Raw genomic sequence first — 18028 nt, 5'->3', positions numbered from 1 at the left:
AGCCCTGGAACAAAGAAAAATAATATTTTGTTTCGACTAGATTTTTAGATACCCAAATGGAAGTTTTTTATCTATCCTGTGAAAAATTCTCTCCATCAGAGCTGAAGCAAACATGAAACTCTTCAGCCAAAAGGTTAGATATTTTGAATAGAGAGCCTTACAGGGAAGTGCCTGAAGGAGATCTTGAAGAATAAACGTGCCTTCTCAACCATTTAATTTAATTTAATTCAACAAGCATTTACTGAGCACCTCCTAGGTGTCAGTTGTAAAAGCCCCTCTGGGGAATGCAAAGATGAATGAGAGCGGCACCCCGCCTTCTATTAGCACACAATCCAGTGGAAGAAAAAGACCCATGCATAGTTACTCTAAAACCGGCAGACTGGGATAAGCATTAAATGGAAGCAGAAAGTGATGTGAGGGAGGAGGGAAAAAATAGATTAATTCTGACTAGGGCGTTTTAGCAGGCTTCACTGAGGAGGTGGGGTCACTTAAACTGTTCCTCAAAAATGATAAGTAGGCCATTCTAGGCTGAGAAACTAAAATGGAGAAATGAAGAGCTCGAATGCCAGGCTGCAACTGCAGAACTTGAAATCCACCCTATGCAATAAGAAACAATTGAAGATTTCATTTTTTTTTTCTTTGCAATTAACACCTTGAAAGGAAGTCTTATTTATATGCCCCTCCCCTAGTCCATGTTACTGCCCCTTTACTAATGTCATAGAACCTTATGCATGCCACCAGAGTGTGTATCACACTGTGTTAAAATTCCCTACTCATTTACCTCTGGCCCTAGGCTGGAAACCCTTTGAGAGGGGGATCTGTCTCTGTATCAGCATCTAGGTAGTATAATAGGAGACAAATGATTTTTACTTTTTTCGCCTCTGACCCTCCACCTAGCCAACGTATTAATGCTAACTGCATTCCCTATGCCCTGCTCCCCATCCCCATGACCATCCATCAGCTAATTTGTACTTCTTTAACCCTTCACCCCATTCTCCCAGCTCCCAATCCCCCCTCCCCCTGTCTGTCACCAAATTGTCCACTATATTTGTGAGTCTGTTTTTGGTTAGTTTTTTCTTTTTATTCCTTACGTTCTGCATATAAGTGAAATCATATAGTGTTTATCTTTCTCTGTCTGATTTAAATAACTTCTAGGTCCATCAAAGCAATATCTTTTTCCATCTCTTTCCTTTTAGTCTGTGTGTGTCTTTTAATCTGAAGTAAGTCTCTTATAGGCAGCATATATAGAGTTCTTGTTTTCTTATCCATTCAGCCACTCTCTCTTTTGGTTGGAGCACTTAATTCTTTTCCATTTAAGGTACTTATTGATAGGAATGTAGTTGTTACCATTCTTTATTCCTGTTTTCGATACATGTTTTTTCTTTTTAAAAAAGTCCCTCCAACATTTTCTGTAATACTAGCTTGGTGTTGATAAATTCCTTTAGCTTATTTTTGGGAAGTTCTTTATTTGTCCTTCAACTCTAAATGATAGCTTTGCTGGATACATTATTCTTGGTTGTAGATCTAGGTCTTCATCACATCGAATATTTCTTGCCAAGCCCTTCTGTCCTGCATAGTTTCTTTTGAGAAATCACCTGCCAGTCTTATGGGTGTTCCCTTATAGGTAACCGTCTGTTTTTCTCTTGCTGCTTTTTAATATTCTTTCTTTATATTTAAACTTTGGCATTTTAATTATGATGTATTTTGATGTGGGCCACTTTGGATCCCTGATTTTGGGGATTTTCTGAGCTTCCTGGGGTTTTATGTCCATTTCCTTCACCAGGTTAGGGAAGTTTTCCATCATTATTTCCTCAAACATCTGTTTAACATCTTGGTTTTCTTCAGTTATGCTGATCAGACGTATATTTTGACTGTTAATAGTGTCCCATATACTCCTTAAATTATTTTTATAGTCTTGGGATCTTATCTCTTGCCATTCTGATTGAGTGTCCTTGGCTTTCCTGTCTTTTACATAGGGCAGTTGATCCTTTTCTTTATTCACTTTGTTTATTCCTTTGTTTATTCCATTTAATATACTTCTCATCTCAGATAATGTGTTCTTTATTTCCAACTGGTTCTCTTATATAATTTCCATTTCCATTTTTATGTTTTTTATCTCTTAGTTGAAGTTCTCACTGAATTTATCTACCCTTCCTAGAAGTTCATTGAGCATCTTTATAACCAGTGTTTTAAACTCTGCATCTATTAGATTACTTGACTCCATTATATCTGGATCTCTGTTCTCTTCTCTCATATGGTTTCTGCTTCTTTGTCTTCCCATTTTGGCTGCCTTTCCGTGTCTGTTTCTATGTACTAAGCAAAGTTCCTACGACTCCCGGTCATATTAGTGTGGATTTGTGAAGTAGGTGTCCAGTGGCACAGTCCTGAGAGGGGTTCAGCTGCAGGCCAAACTTAGCCCAAGCATCTATCCCTCCCGGGACCACCGGTTAAGATTCAGCAAGCAATCCACAGCTGTTGTGCTTATAGTTGCCTCAAAAGGCCACACCAGAAACTGAGGCCAGCTGCCTCCAGTGTGAGTCTAGGTGCTGCTCAGCAAGGAGCACCTGACTCGCTGAGGATACACCTGGATGTGGGGCCTCAAGTTGAGGGAGGCGGGGTTTCAGGGAATCCTCTGGGCAAAGCGACCTCTGTTATCCAGTTTGTTGACATCTCGGCTATGGCAGTGTTGTGTCCCACACTGCCATAGGGGAGGGGAAGGGCTTAACAGGGAACAGTGGATACTGCCGGCACCTCTGTACAGAGTGAGTATTGCCTTGGCCCTCACTCTGACAGTGTCTCCCTGTAAGTTCTCGGCATCCCCTGTGCACTGCTGAATGGGCATCAGTGCTCAGAATGAGCAGGTCCGTCACCACGAAAATCCACTTGCAGTCAAGACCCCTTTAAGAGGGTTCTGCCCCTGCCACAGCCTCCGTCTCAGCCGCTGGAGACCAGGCAGCCCCGAGTCCTCACCCCATCCTACCTTCTGACATTGCAGGGCGATTTCTTGTATTTCTCCCTAGTAGTATAGATTGTTCATCAAGGTCCTAGGCGATTTTTTCTTGCTGCTTGCTCCTTGTTTCTGTCACAACTTTGATTTGGTCGCCAGAGGGATGAACAGAACCTCTATCATCTATACCATTTTTTTGACTACCGATTTTTACTTTATACACAGTATATTCATAGAATGAACACATTAAAAAAATTAGAAGTCATGTGGTCAGGATTGTAGAAGAGAAATTTGGTGATGATGAATAAGGTGGAGTGGAAGTTGGGAAGTAAAGGGAAGTCGAACACAGCTTTTGCAGCTTTCCTAGGAGGAAGAAAGAGGGCCTGAAGCAGGATATTGAGGATGCAATTTGGAAAAGATTTGGTGATTTCGTGAATTTGAGAGTAAAGGAGAAGGAGTAGAGTGAATGAATATTTTTTTTGAGTTTTTTAGCTTCTGAAACAAGTAACTTACTATGCCATTAGCTAGATAAGGCATAGAATAGAAGGAGCAGGTTTTGGGGACTCACATGGGTGAAGGAGAGGATAAATTTTATTTTGGATATGATCAATCTCATGGTTACCACATAGATGACTACTATAATTTTAAGTCCCTGTCACTTACAGAATGTGAAGTCAAAGATAAGCAATAAATGCAACCATCAACATATTGTTTATTTACCTGCAACGTGCCAAATGCTTTTAAAGCACTTTATACGTGTATAAATTCACATAATTTTTAAATAACCCAATAACGTGAGTATTATGTGTATAAATGCACATAATTTTTAAATAACCCAATAACGTGAGTATTACCTACCTTTTACAGATAAGAAAATGAGGTTACATAATTTGCCCGAGTTCATGCAGCAGTTAAGTGTTAGAGCCAAGATCCACACCGACTAACCCAAGAAGTTGAGCTCTTCACTACTCTATAACACCATAATGCAGAAATGCAAGAACTTTTCATTAGTGAAATAATGTAGAAGACTTTGGGAGATGGACAAAATGATAGGTTTTTGTTCTCCCCAAATCTGGCTGTCGAAAATAGACTCACAATTTCATTGATTAAAATGCACACAGTGGGAGATGATGATGCCCGCCAAGCGTAATGGCCCCTTTGTCTGCCATCTTCCACAATTATTCTCTGCTAAGTCTAGTTAGGAGACTTATGTGTAACTAGGACTAAGGGCCAATCGTCCACCAATAAGAATCTCTAAAACAGCCTTTTAGTGCACTTCTCTGTAAGGAGATCTTCAAGGACATGAGTTGTAATTTAGTGACTCATTTACAGCATGTATTTTCTGAAAATTCGGTCCTTTCTCAAGGGCAGAAATCATTGTGAAAATGTATGTGATATATGCCTAAACTATACAAGAAACAAAATATATGTTTATTATGTAAATATCTGACTCTTTTCGGGACATTATATTAATAGATCTTGATGGAGGCACCTCATGGTACAGATGAAAATCTGATGACAGTCGTTCTAAATACAAGCCATGGCTCTAGCTTTTCTGTGTTCCTTCAATTTGTTGAGACATTTTTGTTTGGATTCTGCAGGAGCAATTGAAATGGCTTTGAAAACAATAAATTTTAAAGACAGTAAATGTGGTTATCAGTCTTCTAAGACCTTAACCATTTGATACTCAGTTTCCTTAGCACAAAGTATGAACAGAAGGAACTTCAAAAACATATTCTATTGGAGAATTAATTAAATAATGCTTGAAGAAAATATTTTATAGAGAAAGACTTCAAATATAAGATATTGTTGAGTCAAAACAATTTATGACTGGTAAAGAAGCAAACTAGATGGAAGCCTCATCAGTTCAATATTTCCTTGCCATTACAACCAGAACAATAAGATTTGTTAAATATATACATGCAGAAATGCTGGGAAAAAATATTATCTCTTCTAAGAGTTTTTGAATATTAGGATAGGGCCAAGAATAGATTAATACTTTCCTTTCTCCCACCTTCTTTCCCTCTCTCCCCCCGTGAATATTTGAGCCCCTCTTAGGTTGCGATATTGATGTTAGCACTGGGGATACAACAATGGTCAAAATCATCATGTTTCACCCCTTTCTTTCTCTCTCCCCCAAAATTTGTATTCTTGTTGGCATACTTCAGAAAGTGGAATCTTAGCTACCTCCGGTAAGAGATGTTTTGGGCTACCCCTCAAATTTTAACCATTTATAAGCAACAAATGTTTCATGTCAGGCATTATGCAATGATAATGGCCTGGCCTTTACTGTAATCTAAAGTGTCCAATAGGTGAAGGCTCTCTCAACTGTCTCTGTAATTAACTATCCATACTTAAAAGGAAAGTGAAAATAATGGTAATTGACTCTCGTATTAGATACTGCAAAATAATTAGTGTGGTCGTGTATGTCAGTGTTTCCAGAACTGACTTTTCCATTTTATTTGTATATCTTTTTATTCTCAAACTTCTTTCATCACTTTCCTCTTGGCTACAAGCAAACCTTAAGGGCTAAGGATTAAATATTTCTGATCACTAAATCAATCTCTGAAAGAACTGCCAGTTTTGGAATTAATTGCTTTCTCTTTTGGTTTTCCCCATTTCACCTACCCTAATTCCCTTTCTCAATTACTGAGGACAGTGTGTGTTTTAAAAAGATTACCCAAAGAGTGGTCACTGGTTTGTGGCTTTGATCCATGTCCAGCCACTAACTAGCAATTGACATTTGTCATATCCCTTAGTTTTCAGTTTCTTCATGTGTTAAATGAAGAAGTTACACTGGGTAAATCTGAAATTGCTTCCGGCTTTAAATTACTCATTTTTTGTGTTTCTTGAGTCAGGCAAAAACAAACCTCACTGAAAGCCATCCCTCATCTTTCCCAGTTAAGTGGCTGCTGTGATGTCTGATCTCAGTAACTCCAATTCTTAAGCCTATCAAACTCAAGCCCCTCTTTAAAACATACATTTTGTCATTCTTTATACTCTCCTGAAATAAAATTCATTGATAAGACAACCATATTTATACACAAAATAAAGGTAATCCTCTAAGTGAAACATGAAGGAGAAATTAAAGGAAAACAATTTAAAATGAAATAACATATATTTCGACATCTAAGTGCTCAGATCTCACTACATAAAAAACATAATGAAATATTAAGATGCTTGCACCATGGAGGTGACAACTACAAATACAGAATGTGATACATCTATGTTGATACAGATGTATTGATGACTCAAATAGTATTTAGTGTCATCGTTGTTGGTGATAGGATTTTCCAGACTAGTAAACAAGACTTGGTAAATTTCCCAAAAAAGTACAAACTTCCCTCAAATCCTATTTTAACTATATAAAAACTACTTTGTGGGTTTTTGTTTGTTTGTTTGTTTTTTAGGTTATAGGTTCAGAACAGTTTTTCACTGATATGAATGTCCCAACGGACATTTAAAGATCTGGAAAGTTTGGGGCAGCTTTTATTATGAGGAAATAAGGCAAGTGTTTGACAGGACACCAAGCATCCTTGGCCTCTGAGAACTGCATAGTAAGAGGAGCCATCACCTGCTTTGAGAACCACTGCGGTAAATGAACAGACTCACTATTTTTCTTCATATTAGAGCAAAATATTTATTTGGTTTTAAGTACTCAATATGAAATTGAGCTGTGTATTTATTTTACTTTGAGTTTTGGCATTAGTTTGAGCTATCTAAGTAGACAGGAATTTGGACTATCATCTTTTGAGCTCTTGTGTCCTCATTGTCTAACATATTAGAAGATCAAAAATATTTGATTATTAAAAGAAAGAAGGGAGGGAATATATTTTCCAACCTTTATATATGTGCCTATTAAAACAAAGGTAAACAACAACAAAGAAGTTTTGAATTACAATTGAATGGACTAAAATACTGTCATTTATAAACAAAAGGGAATATGGAAAGGAAAATATGTAGTAATATAGGGTTGAGAAAAACATGTTATGCTTGGGCCAAGATACACATTTTGTGGAAAAAGAAAAGAAACAATACTTCTTAATGAAAGATAAAATCGTAATTTCTGCAGATATATGCCTTCAGCATTAACAATAACTGCTAACACTTATAGAGTGGTTACCATGTGCCAGACAATGTTCTAAGTACTTTATACATATTAAATTATTTCATCTTCACAACAATCCCCATTTTACAGATAAGAAAACTGAGGTGCAAAGATGTTTAGTACATTGCCCAAGGTCATAGGTCACACAACTAGAGTGAAAGATTTGGGATATGAACCTAGAGAGTCTGATAGCATACCTGTGTCTTCAACCATTGCTCTATATTATTGAAACCTAGGTGACAGTCATTTAAAACAATATTTTAAAATAACAATATTTCTGCTGAGTAAATTAGGTTCACTGTTGCAATGCTATGAAAGATTTAAAACAATGTGATTGAAAGCAGGAAATGTCAGGACAAGTCTTAGTTGTGAAACACTGTCCCACACACGTGGGCAAGACATCAAGCATCTTTGACTCCTGCCCACTAAATACCAGAATTTTGTATTTTACTTATACAAATAGCACATAAATGCATTCTCATGATAAAAATTTAAATACAGAAGTTTATAGAGTAAAATTGTCTTCTTTCACTCTGATAATTCCTCTCTCTTCTTCAAAAACAATTCCTCTCTCTTCCCCAGTTTGGGTGCTATTTGTGTCACAGAAAACTGTAATTTCAACATAACAATTTTCTAACATAAAATTGGCTGTGAAATACATACATTTTTTCTTTGCTTCATTTATTTTAGTGATTTTTATACTGGAATATATGAATCTTTCTGATTTCTAATGGTTGCCTAATAAAACATAAATATATGCTGGTAATTTGTAAAATCATTCCCGTTATTTAATTTTAACCTTTTAAACCAAAAAAAAAAAAAAATGAATTTGTCTTTCTTGGACAAACATCTTTATATTCATTGCAACTCTAGATTTCTGGAAGTGGAGTGATACTACTATCTTTTCCTCTAAAACAGTTTTCGCAAGTAGGCTTACCTTAAGAGATGACTGTGCCATGTTCTTCTGTGATTGTATGATCTTTGTTCTAATTCCACATCAGTTTAGAAAGATGGAATTTTGGATCAAGGATATATATAAAACAGTGGTTCCCAAACTTGAGCAGGCATCACAGTCCTCAGGAGGGCTTATTAAAAAACAGATTGAGAGCTTCCATCCCATAGTGTCTGATTCACGAGATCTGGGGTGAGGCCTGAGAATTTGCATTTCTAACAAGTTGCCAGGAGATACTGTGGCTGCTGACGCATGATGAATCATTATGTCGTAGTGTCCTAATGAAGAATTGAGTGGTTCTTGAAACAGTCCATTTTTTCACAGTTCTTGAAACAGTTCTTGAAACAGTCCATTTTTCTTAACTCATCTGAAATGCCACTGCTTTCTATGAATTAAATTTCTACATGTATATGAATCTATTTTTCAACTATCTTCCATTCCGTTAATGTGTTTGTCTATTTTTAAGTCAGTGTTACACTATCTTAATCACTATATTTTTTTAGTTCATCACTATTGCTATCTGATGGGGCAACTTTCTTCTGTAAATGGAAGTTGGGTTTTTTTTCCCCCCAAAAATTGAAGTTATTCTAGGCTATCTTATCCTTCAGATAATCTAGAGATGTATCCTCCCAAATCCCATTATGGGCGTTTAATTGGGATTGCATCAAATTCACAAATAAATATGGATATACTTTCAAAATGTATCCTTCCAAAATGGTGTCCAGAAAAAAATTGTTTGTCTCTCTCCATTTACTCTGGTCTTCCTTTATTTCTGTCAAGAGTTTGAAGGTCTACTTCATAGAAGTCCTTAACATTTCATGTTTGTCTGGTTTACAGGTATTTTATATATTTCATGTGCTACTGAAAGAATTTATTTTACTTTTACATTTCGTTGGGTTATTTCTGGTATAAAGTTATTGATTCTTAAAATTCTGATCTTATTCTAATAGTTTTATAGTTGACTCTCTTGGATTTTTTTGTCAACCATGTTCTCTCTAAACAAACATTTAAAAAGATGTTTTCTCCCCCTTCCAAATTGCCTTGGACAGAATTTCCAGATTAATGTCTAATAGTAGTAATGGTAATGGGCATTTTTGACATTTTCTTGATTGTAATGGAAAAATTTTTACTATTTTGTCAGTGAATATAAAGTTTGCTATTAATTTCTTATGGATAGAATTTTTCATAGGAAGTTTCTTCTAATCATGTTACAGAAAGTTTATGTCAGGAATTGATGTTACTTTTTAGCAAACAGTTTTTCAACAGTCGAGAAATTATTACTGTTTTTACCATTGAGAAGTTTCTTCTTTTAATTTATTAATATTATTTCAGTCTAATGTATATGCTGCTGTTAACCATCTTAACTCTACTATTCTGGTAGTTCTGGAAAAAGCTTGCTTCACCAGTATATTTGATCTCCTAATACATAGATGAATTTTATGTTCTAATATCATATTTAAGATTCTTACAGTTATGTGCATAGTTTATATGATGCTATTTTTTCCCTACTACTCTTCATCTGTTTTTGAAACTGTTATCATGCTAGGACATTAATTTTTTCAGTGATTTAAAAAAGTTTATTTCCTATAAGAAGTACTTGCTTCTGGAACCTCACCTTGTAAACAGTCTGAATTTATAAATTTTTAGGTATAGATTTTTGTCTGGTTTTCAGCCATTTCTGTGGATGTTGAACTGTTAAAGTTTTCCCCTTGAGCACTGCTCTAATCATATTAGGTTTGAATATGTAACCATAAGTTTGAATATGAACTATTCCCATGATGATTAATCTGAACAGCAAAAATATGTACATTTTTTCAACTGAGCACCTTTGGGCACCAGAAATTTTTAATATAGCAAAAAGTAAAGCCGACAAGGCTCCTTCTCTGCTGGAACTTACATCCTAGTAGGAGGAGGTAGGGCTAAAGAAACAAACTCATACATACATAGGATATCAGCTGATGATAAGTGCTGTGAGGGAAATGCAACGGGATGATGTGATGGGAGACAAGTAATGGCAGTGGCTACTTTAGATCAGTGCTCTAAGGAGAGGATAATGAAGCTATGAACTGAATGAGGGAAAGGAGCCAATCATACAAGGATACAAGAGAAAAGGGCTGCAGACAGAAGGAACAATGAGTGGTTATTGATGGTGACATAAGCAAGAAAGAGATAGAGGAAGGCAGGAATAAATCTATTACTCGTATTACAAAAGTCTACTATATCCTTAATAAATAATAATTCATGTCCATATTAGAACACATTTACATGAGAAAGGGGATGCTACTAATAATTGTTTAGGAAGAATAGTCATAAACTGGGACCATCAGGCAAACCAGGACATACAAATACCCTCTTAATTATTTTTCTCTCTACTTGATTTGTCAGTTGTTGAAAGAAGAGTATTGTGATAAACCATCTCATTTATCATTGCCCCATATCTCCTTTCTTTTCTATGAAATGCACTCCGTTTGTTTACTCTAAAACTCTTTCCCTTTGATTTGATTTGATATTTATATTGCCCAAACTGCTTTCTTTTTGTTAGCACTCCTTTGGTCTACCTTTGTCAGTCCCTTTGTTTTAAACTTTTATTAGCCATTTTGCAGAGCGTAGCTCTTGTAGGCAACATAGAGGTATTTACCCAGACTGAGCAATTCAGATAACTTATTTTGTTTATTCGCATTTATTATAATTGTTAACAATTTGGATTCATTCTTTGTATTTATTTTTATATATATTATACTTTCTTAAAACTTCTTTATGCCTCTTTTCTACCTTTAAAAATATTGAACAAAAACATTGAACAATTTATTTTGGTTTGACTTTTTAATGATTCTGAAGTTATATATTCTATTTAAAATATAATAATTACTCATAAATTTACGACATACTTTTTAAAGTTTATAATCTTTCATCCAAGTCTAAAATTAGTCTACTTTCCTCTTCCCCTTCCCATAAAAGCCTTAGCATATTTTTTCCTCATTTTCCAATGCCACCCTCTTTACTGGACCCCAACTATGTGCTAAATTTGAAATTATAGTTCTAAGTTATTGTTAATTTTACCACAGACCTCTCCTCTGTGTATTGTACTACAGCCATTCTTTCTTATTTTAATGCCATTAATCACATTTGAAGTGACTAAAATTTCAGAATTTAAATGCTTTGAGGTAAGTTTCTGAGAATTATAACTTGCTCTGTAAGGAGTATGATATTGTAAATGTGCTTCTTAGTTTTCCTTCACATGATGTCTTACATTTTTAATAAGCATTGCATTCTAATATACCAATATACAGTAATGTGCCACTTAACAATGGGGATATGTTCTGAGAAATGCATTGTTAGGGGATTTCATTGTTACACAAGTATCATAGAGTTCACTTACACAAATCTTGATGGTATAACCTACAATGTGACATTAGGGTGTCTATGACACCACTAGATGATAGGAATTTTTCAGCTCCATTATAATCTATGGGACCACCATGGTATATGAGGTCCATAGGTGACTGAAATGTCATTATGAGGCACATGACTGGTAATAGAAATTTCTTAGATTTCTTCTTTTTCTTAAAAATGCCTTCAAGTGTAGCTTTTCTTGTGGTATTCATATTCTTATTCTCAGAATTACAAATTTTCTCTGTGCAGATTGTCATACTTATTATGGTAGTGAGAAAGAGTAAGTTAATAGAAAAATCACAAATACATTTCATTATGTTAAGAATACATCAGATATTCATATCCTGAGTTATTAGTAACTTCAGTAAGATGTAAGAATTTGTCTAAGCTCTTTACCTGAAGGAGCTTAGTTTAAAAGTTTAAAAACAGCATTTCAAAAATTTAAAAGGACATAATTTTGCCCTAATAGTCATATGGATTTAGGCAGGTATAGTGATAAAAAAAAATGTTCTGATAGTTCATAGTACAGAGTTTGACTTCAAGGGAGCAAAGAAGAGAATATCTTTCTTTTATTGTCCTGGCATGTTTTTTCATTTATCCGTGTCACTCTGCTATTGTAAAAGCAGCTAGCTGTCTTACATTATCTCTGTACCCGAAACTCAACAAAAGCACTTATATCCTCTTTCTTCCTTCCCTCCCATATCATTTGCTGTTCAACAAAAGAGAACATTTTAGTGCTGATATATTTGAACACTTTTATACAAGCATTAGGGATATTATTGTTATAGCACAGAGAAGAGGGTAAATTGGCATATGGGTTTTTATTTATTTAATTTAGTAAATGGGTAATACAGATTTCTAAAGGCAATTGAAAAAGAAACCCAAATAAGATGATAGCCATACTTTATTATAAGCTAAAAATTGAATATGTTTCCTATGTATAAAGTAAGAATACATAGACGATATGTTTAAAGCAAAGACTAGGATTTGAGAAAATTTTGTTGATTTTCACGTTATGAATCAAAAGTAAATTTGAAGAAAATATATACATAAAACTATTAGGAATATTTGATTTGGTAATATTTATAACCCCAATAAAACTTATATCTGGCTCAATAATAGAAACTATTTGACCAAATTTTCTTGCCTGTGGCTATGACAGAATTCACTCATGCCATTTTATAACCCTATTACACCAAGGCTGCAACCTCAGAATCATTCTTAACATGCTGTAGATCATTATCAATTGAACTGATGTTAAACAGGGTGAAAAGCTTTTTGCTATGAATTTATGTTGATTAATATGATTAATGAGTAGAACCAGGAAAAGAGAATTTGGTAGGGCTAAGGTTGAATGATGAAGGTATTCATTACCTGAGATTCAATGAGGTGAGGGTTAGGTAAAAAGTAAAAATCACTAACAGCATTAATGCCTAAAAAGAATATTCTATCATTTAGAGCTTGTTTCTTAGGATTTTGGTCTGTAGAAGTAAGGGAAAGACATGAGGTAGATAGGACTTGTGATGAAAAGTTGAATGATTTGCATTAGAGAGGTCCAGTTTTTAATTAAGAATAAGAAGGAAGAACACAAGTTGAGAGAAAGAAGTGAACCAAAGAGAATATCTATGGGTTTGGTTTTTCAAGGAAAGCTTTGGTTGGAGTAGAGAGAGAAAGAGAGGAAGTTTTAAAGATTTGGGGAAGTAACTGCCCTCCATGTAAAGAATATTGAGAATGGCAGCTATACTATTTTATATGGGTTTTAAGCCAATTAAATCATAATGCTATATGGCATTCTTTCCTTAAGAGACTGGTAGCAATTATTCTTAATTACTTCTTTGACTGGCAGACTTTGTCTTTCTAGATAGAAATGTGCATATTATCGGAACTACATGAAACCTTAGCTACGTGCGGGTTATACTATGGGGTTGTTCTAACCCCAGTAGATTTTTAAATTTACTTACACATCATCAGAAATTCAAAAGTAAAAAAAATTAGAAGTAGGTGCTTTGGTTGGTTGGTTAGGTGGTTAACAATGTGCATGCCACTAAAAGATGTGTGTGGCAGTTGCATTGTGGGTACTCTCTTTTCTACTCATAATGAGTTGATATAAGAAACACTTGTGCAGAGAAGTCATTGAAATTCTTTGTATAATTTCTTATAAGTTATACAAATAATAAATGCTCTATTTTTATAAAATTAGAGGTAAAAACACCTATAATCCTAATTCCAGAGATTAACTCAGGTTTTGGCATATTTCCTTCTAGGCATTTTTTTTCAAAGCACTTTCACATATTTCAGATCATTCATTACAAATATTTTAATGTCTTAAACATTTTCTCTCATTTATTATAAAGTTATTTTTCCATTCTATTAATATATGCAAATGTAATTTTAACTTAACTTTCGATCATGCCTTAGATAAAGATAGTACATTCTAGTAATATATTCTCATGCTATATATATTCTTTCCTTGTTAAGTAATTACACTTTCCAATTGAACTTTCCAAATTAGAAAGCAGACTTACCTACTGTAACAAAGAGACCCCAAAGTACAGTGGCTTAACTAAGATGTTTATTTCTCTTCCTCATGTAACAATCTAGGGGTAGCTAAACTGTGTTGGGCTGGTAGGTGATTCTGCCATCCTTGGCATGGGGTGCTTACTTGTGGGCTAAAGATGTTCTGGCCATCTCCCAGCTTGGAAGAGGGGAGAAGAGAGTTAGGGGAGAACACACAATTATTTTAAGGGCAAGATTCAGAGTGGCACACAGCACTACTGCCCACATCACATTAGAACTTAGTTGGTCATGCTTAGGTCTAAGGAAAGCCGAGTTTTATGCTAAGCGCCCATGCATCCACATAAATTCTATTAGTGTGAAAGAAAGAAACAAGGATATTGGGAGACAACTAGCAATTAATTGTACTTTCAAATACGATGTTATTGGAATCTACAAAATTCAGGAAATAAAAACCAAATAAAATCAATGTATGGTTATTTTGAATATCCTTTTACAATCAAATCACTACAATTCCTATAAAAATTTTCTAAAATGGATTCTATCTAATGACTTGGTTACTTACTTAAAACTGGTATTGATTTTTGCCTTAGTTAATTACAGGATTATTGTCTTTTACCCTAGATTGACTTCTCAATTTGAATCTAGTTTCCTAAAGTTAGACTGGGAAAAAAGAATGACTAATCTTAGCTACACACTGAAAATTTTATGAGCTATGAAGGCAATGGCAGTTCACTGACTTGTTAATTTAGAAAAATTGGAGGCAATCTACATTTACGAGTTCAAGTAATGTAATGAAAGGTCAGGAATAAGAGTTTCCAGATAGCCCAGTTCTTATGATTACCACTGTCCTCATGCTTGGTATTTCATTTCTGTTAACACAGCTACTGTTGCTTTTGGCCTATGGAAGCAGTCATATTGTTTGCTGCATCAGCTTTGACTTGTTAGTTGCTAGCAATAGCTATATCACTGTCCATAAGCATGTTTCTTTTTATTTTAGGGCAAGAATTTTAAAGATATCAACTGACTAAATGGATTTAAGGATGCCATGAATTGTAATGTGTTGTCTTAATATTTATTAAGTAACAATATATAAACCCCAAACAAAAGAGTGACATCTAGTTTATATCTTCTTCAAAAAGTTTTTTTCTATTTATTTTTTGACCATTTACCACTAGAACATTAATTGTTGCTACATGTTGTCAGAACCTCATCAATATAGTCACTCTATTTTATGAATTTTAAATCAAGTGACAAATTTTATAAATATTGCTGATTTTTGAAGTTATAAAAATCTTGTATATTAATATTAAATTATTTAAACTTTATACTTAATAAATTACTTTTATTGAAAATAATAATGCATAAAAATGAGAATATCCAAGAAAATGGAATATCTAATTACTATATTTTTACTTATTTTTTCCTTTATTGCGCAAATATTTTGACAGATGTTATATGATAAAAAGAATTTTTAAAATATGAACAGAAAAATATAGAAGTTGAAAAAAGGAGAGAACAGAGCACAAACATGCAAGCTATAAGATTCTACATACTTCCTAATGATTGAAATTAACATTTCTGTCTGAGCTTTCTGTTGGCTACAGTGAAAATAGAAATCATTTATCTGATTGTCATTGTACAAAATATAGAAACATAGTCTTATTGGGGGCTTTGGACACTAAGATACAGTGGATGGACAGCAATCTTATTAATATTCTTTCAACATAAGCATTATCAGATTCCTTAAAATGATATCTAGTATTATTTTTCAATGATATTTAAGGTTGTGTCCCCAAAGCCTAGAACTAAACAAAAGAAGGTCTGTGAGCAGCCAAGATGATTTGGCCCAAGGATAACCCGTTCTAATAGTCTAGTTTAATCCATAGGAACAGTCTAGATCTTTTAGGCAAAATCTAAACATTTTAGAAAAAAAAGACTTCATATTCTTTGAATTATGATCCATGTACACTAATACTATAAGTCAGACTTATGATGTATTGTACAACCAAGAGTTTGAGGTTTTATTATGGTCATTGTACATATTTGGCATATCAAATAATTTCTCTAGGCATATTGTTCCTAAAAAGGCAGGGTCTTCCTGTTGCACAGAAGCTCTTCTGCATCCAGAACAAACTTGAGTATCTATCTACTAAACCAGCTCAGGTATAGTGGCTGGATTAAATGAGATTAACATTCTCGTTGTCTGTGAAAAATAGATTTCACAGGAAGACATAATATCCTCTAGTGCTGAGAGCCAAATGAGATTTTAAAAGCATTGTAAAGTGTTAATCCTTTTTCTGTCTGAAAACACCATAAAATTACTTCCATAAACATTTAGTTTTGAAAAATTTTTACCTATGTCAAACACAACACAGTTTTAGAAGTCAAGTGATGATACCAATGTAGTAAACATTACTTTGATTTTGTTTTAAGCTTTTTTATGTCATGACTTTTTATCATGCTACTCCAATTTAAATCTTACAAAGAAATATATATTTACAAGGACCATATTGTAGTAACTGGCACGATTTCATAGAGTAAAATGATGTCAGCATTTAAAATACAGATATTGAAAAATGTCTTTGATAACCCATTCATCAAATATATTCTGAGAAACTACTACAGTAAACAAAACAGATAAAGTCCAATCTCACCATCTTATTGGAGTCATCAAAATTTTGTTCTAGTGAAGACCAAATCAAACAACAAAACATGTGAAAAGAGATGTAAAAGTCACACAAACACAGACACGCACACTCACACACACACCCCACAGAGATACTGATAGATTAAAAAAAAAAAAAATTTTAAGTCAAGTAATTGGATGGAGAGTAACTAAACTTCACTGTTTAGATGAAGGAAAAGCCTCACAGAGCAGGAACCTGAATAAAAAGTATGAACAGATCATCTGAATTTGTGGGGAAAGAGTACCCTTGACTTTTGAACAACAGGAATGTGAACTGCAGGGAGCCCACTTGTATACGGATGTTTTCAATAGAGTTGGTCCTTTGTATCCACAGGTTTCGAATCTGCGGATTCAACCAAGCGGGGATGGAAAACAGTATTTTACATTCCCAGTGGCAGATTCCCAACCTCAGACCTGTAGTGTAGCTAGCAGGTTGGGAATCTGCGGTTGGGAATGTGAAAATACTGTTTTTCATCTATGCTTGGTTGAACTTGCTGATGCAGAGGACCAGCTGTCATTAAGTTTTCGGGGAGTCAAAAGTTATACGACGATTTTCGACCGCACTGGCATTGGTGCCCCAAACCCCCACACAGTTGTTCAAGGGTCACCTGTATTCACCAGGGTTCTACATTTGCGAGAGTTCTTGAGACAAGGAAATTACCTGAATTTTTAAAGAAATTGACAGAACACCTGTGTCAACAGAGCAGCGTGAATGAGGAAAAAAGAGTAAAAGGAACTAAGGGAGGAGCAAGGAACAAGAGCAAGTTCAGGCGGGACCTCACAGCCATGGTAAGACATTTGGATATTTTCCTAAAGTTACGGGAAGCCATTGAAGAATTTGGAGCAGCTGATTGACATGATCTGATTTATATTTTTAAAAGTTTACTCAGGCTATTATGTGAGAATTGATTTTAGGTTAAGGATGGGGGCTGGGATTCAGTTAAAGAGACCAAAAGTGGAGGTAAGGAGACCAATTAAAAGTTTATTTTCAGATTCAACCGAAAGATGTTGGTGTAACAAGGTGGTAAAAAGTGGTTAAATCTAAATACGTTTTGAATATAAAATCATAATTTGCTGGTGGATAGGACATAGGATATGTAAGGAAGAGAAAAGTAAAGTACATCTTAAAGCCTGAGTAACTAGGTGATTTTCTGAGATGAGGAAACTGTGGATGGAGAAAACTTAAATGCATATTACTAAGCAAAAGAAGCCAATCTTAAAAGACTGCATATTGTATGATTCCAACTATACGACATTCTGGAAAAGCAAAACAATGGAGATAGTAAAAAGATCAGTGGTTGCCAGAAGTTGGAGAGGGAGGGAGGATAAATAGGCAGAGCACGGAAATTTTTTAGGGCTGTGAAAAATACTCTGTGTGATGTTATAATAAGGATATGTCATTTTGCATTTGTCCAAACCCATTGA

General features: G+C 34.6%; 1 protein-coding gene across 2 annotated transcripts in view; it reads left to right on the top strand.

Moving 5' to 3' along the window:
- Positions 1–18028, top strand: part of DTNA (dystrobrevin alpha) — a 342157-nt gene that overhangs the window by 31300 nt on the left and 292829 nt on the right. Inside the window, exon 2 of one of the 2 annotated variants that reach the window (XM_023531724.1) lies at positions 17306–17392. The exons of the other annotated variant lie outside the window; for it this stretch is intronic. The gene's annotated coding sequence lies outside the window, so the exon portion shown is untranslated. The remainder of the gene's footprint in view (positions 1–17305; positions 17393–18028) is intronic. 2 annotated transcript variants of the gene reach the window in all.

The sequence above is a fragment of the Pteropus vampyrus genome, unplaced genomic scaffold (assembly GCF_000151845.1).
Source record: "Pteropus vampyrus isolate Shadow unplaced genomic scaffold, Pvam_2.0 Scaffold3, whole genome shotgun sequence".
Taxonomy (NCBI): domain Eukaryota; kingdom Metazoa; phylum Chordata; class Mammalia; order Chiroptera; family Pteropodidae; genus Pteropus; species Pteropus vampyrus.
Note: the sequence above shows the minus strand (reverse complement) of the source record. Positions and strands in the feature narration are given on the sequence as shown.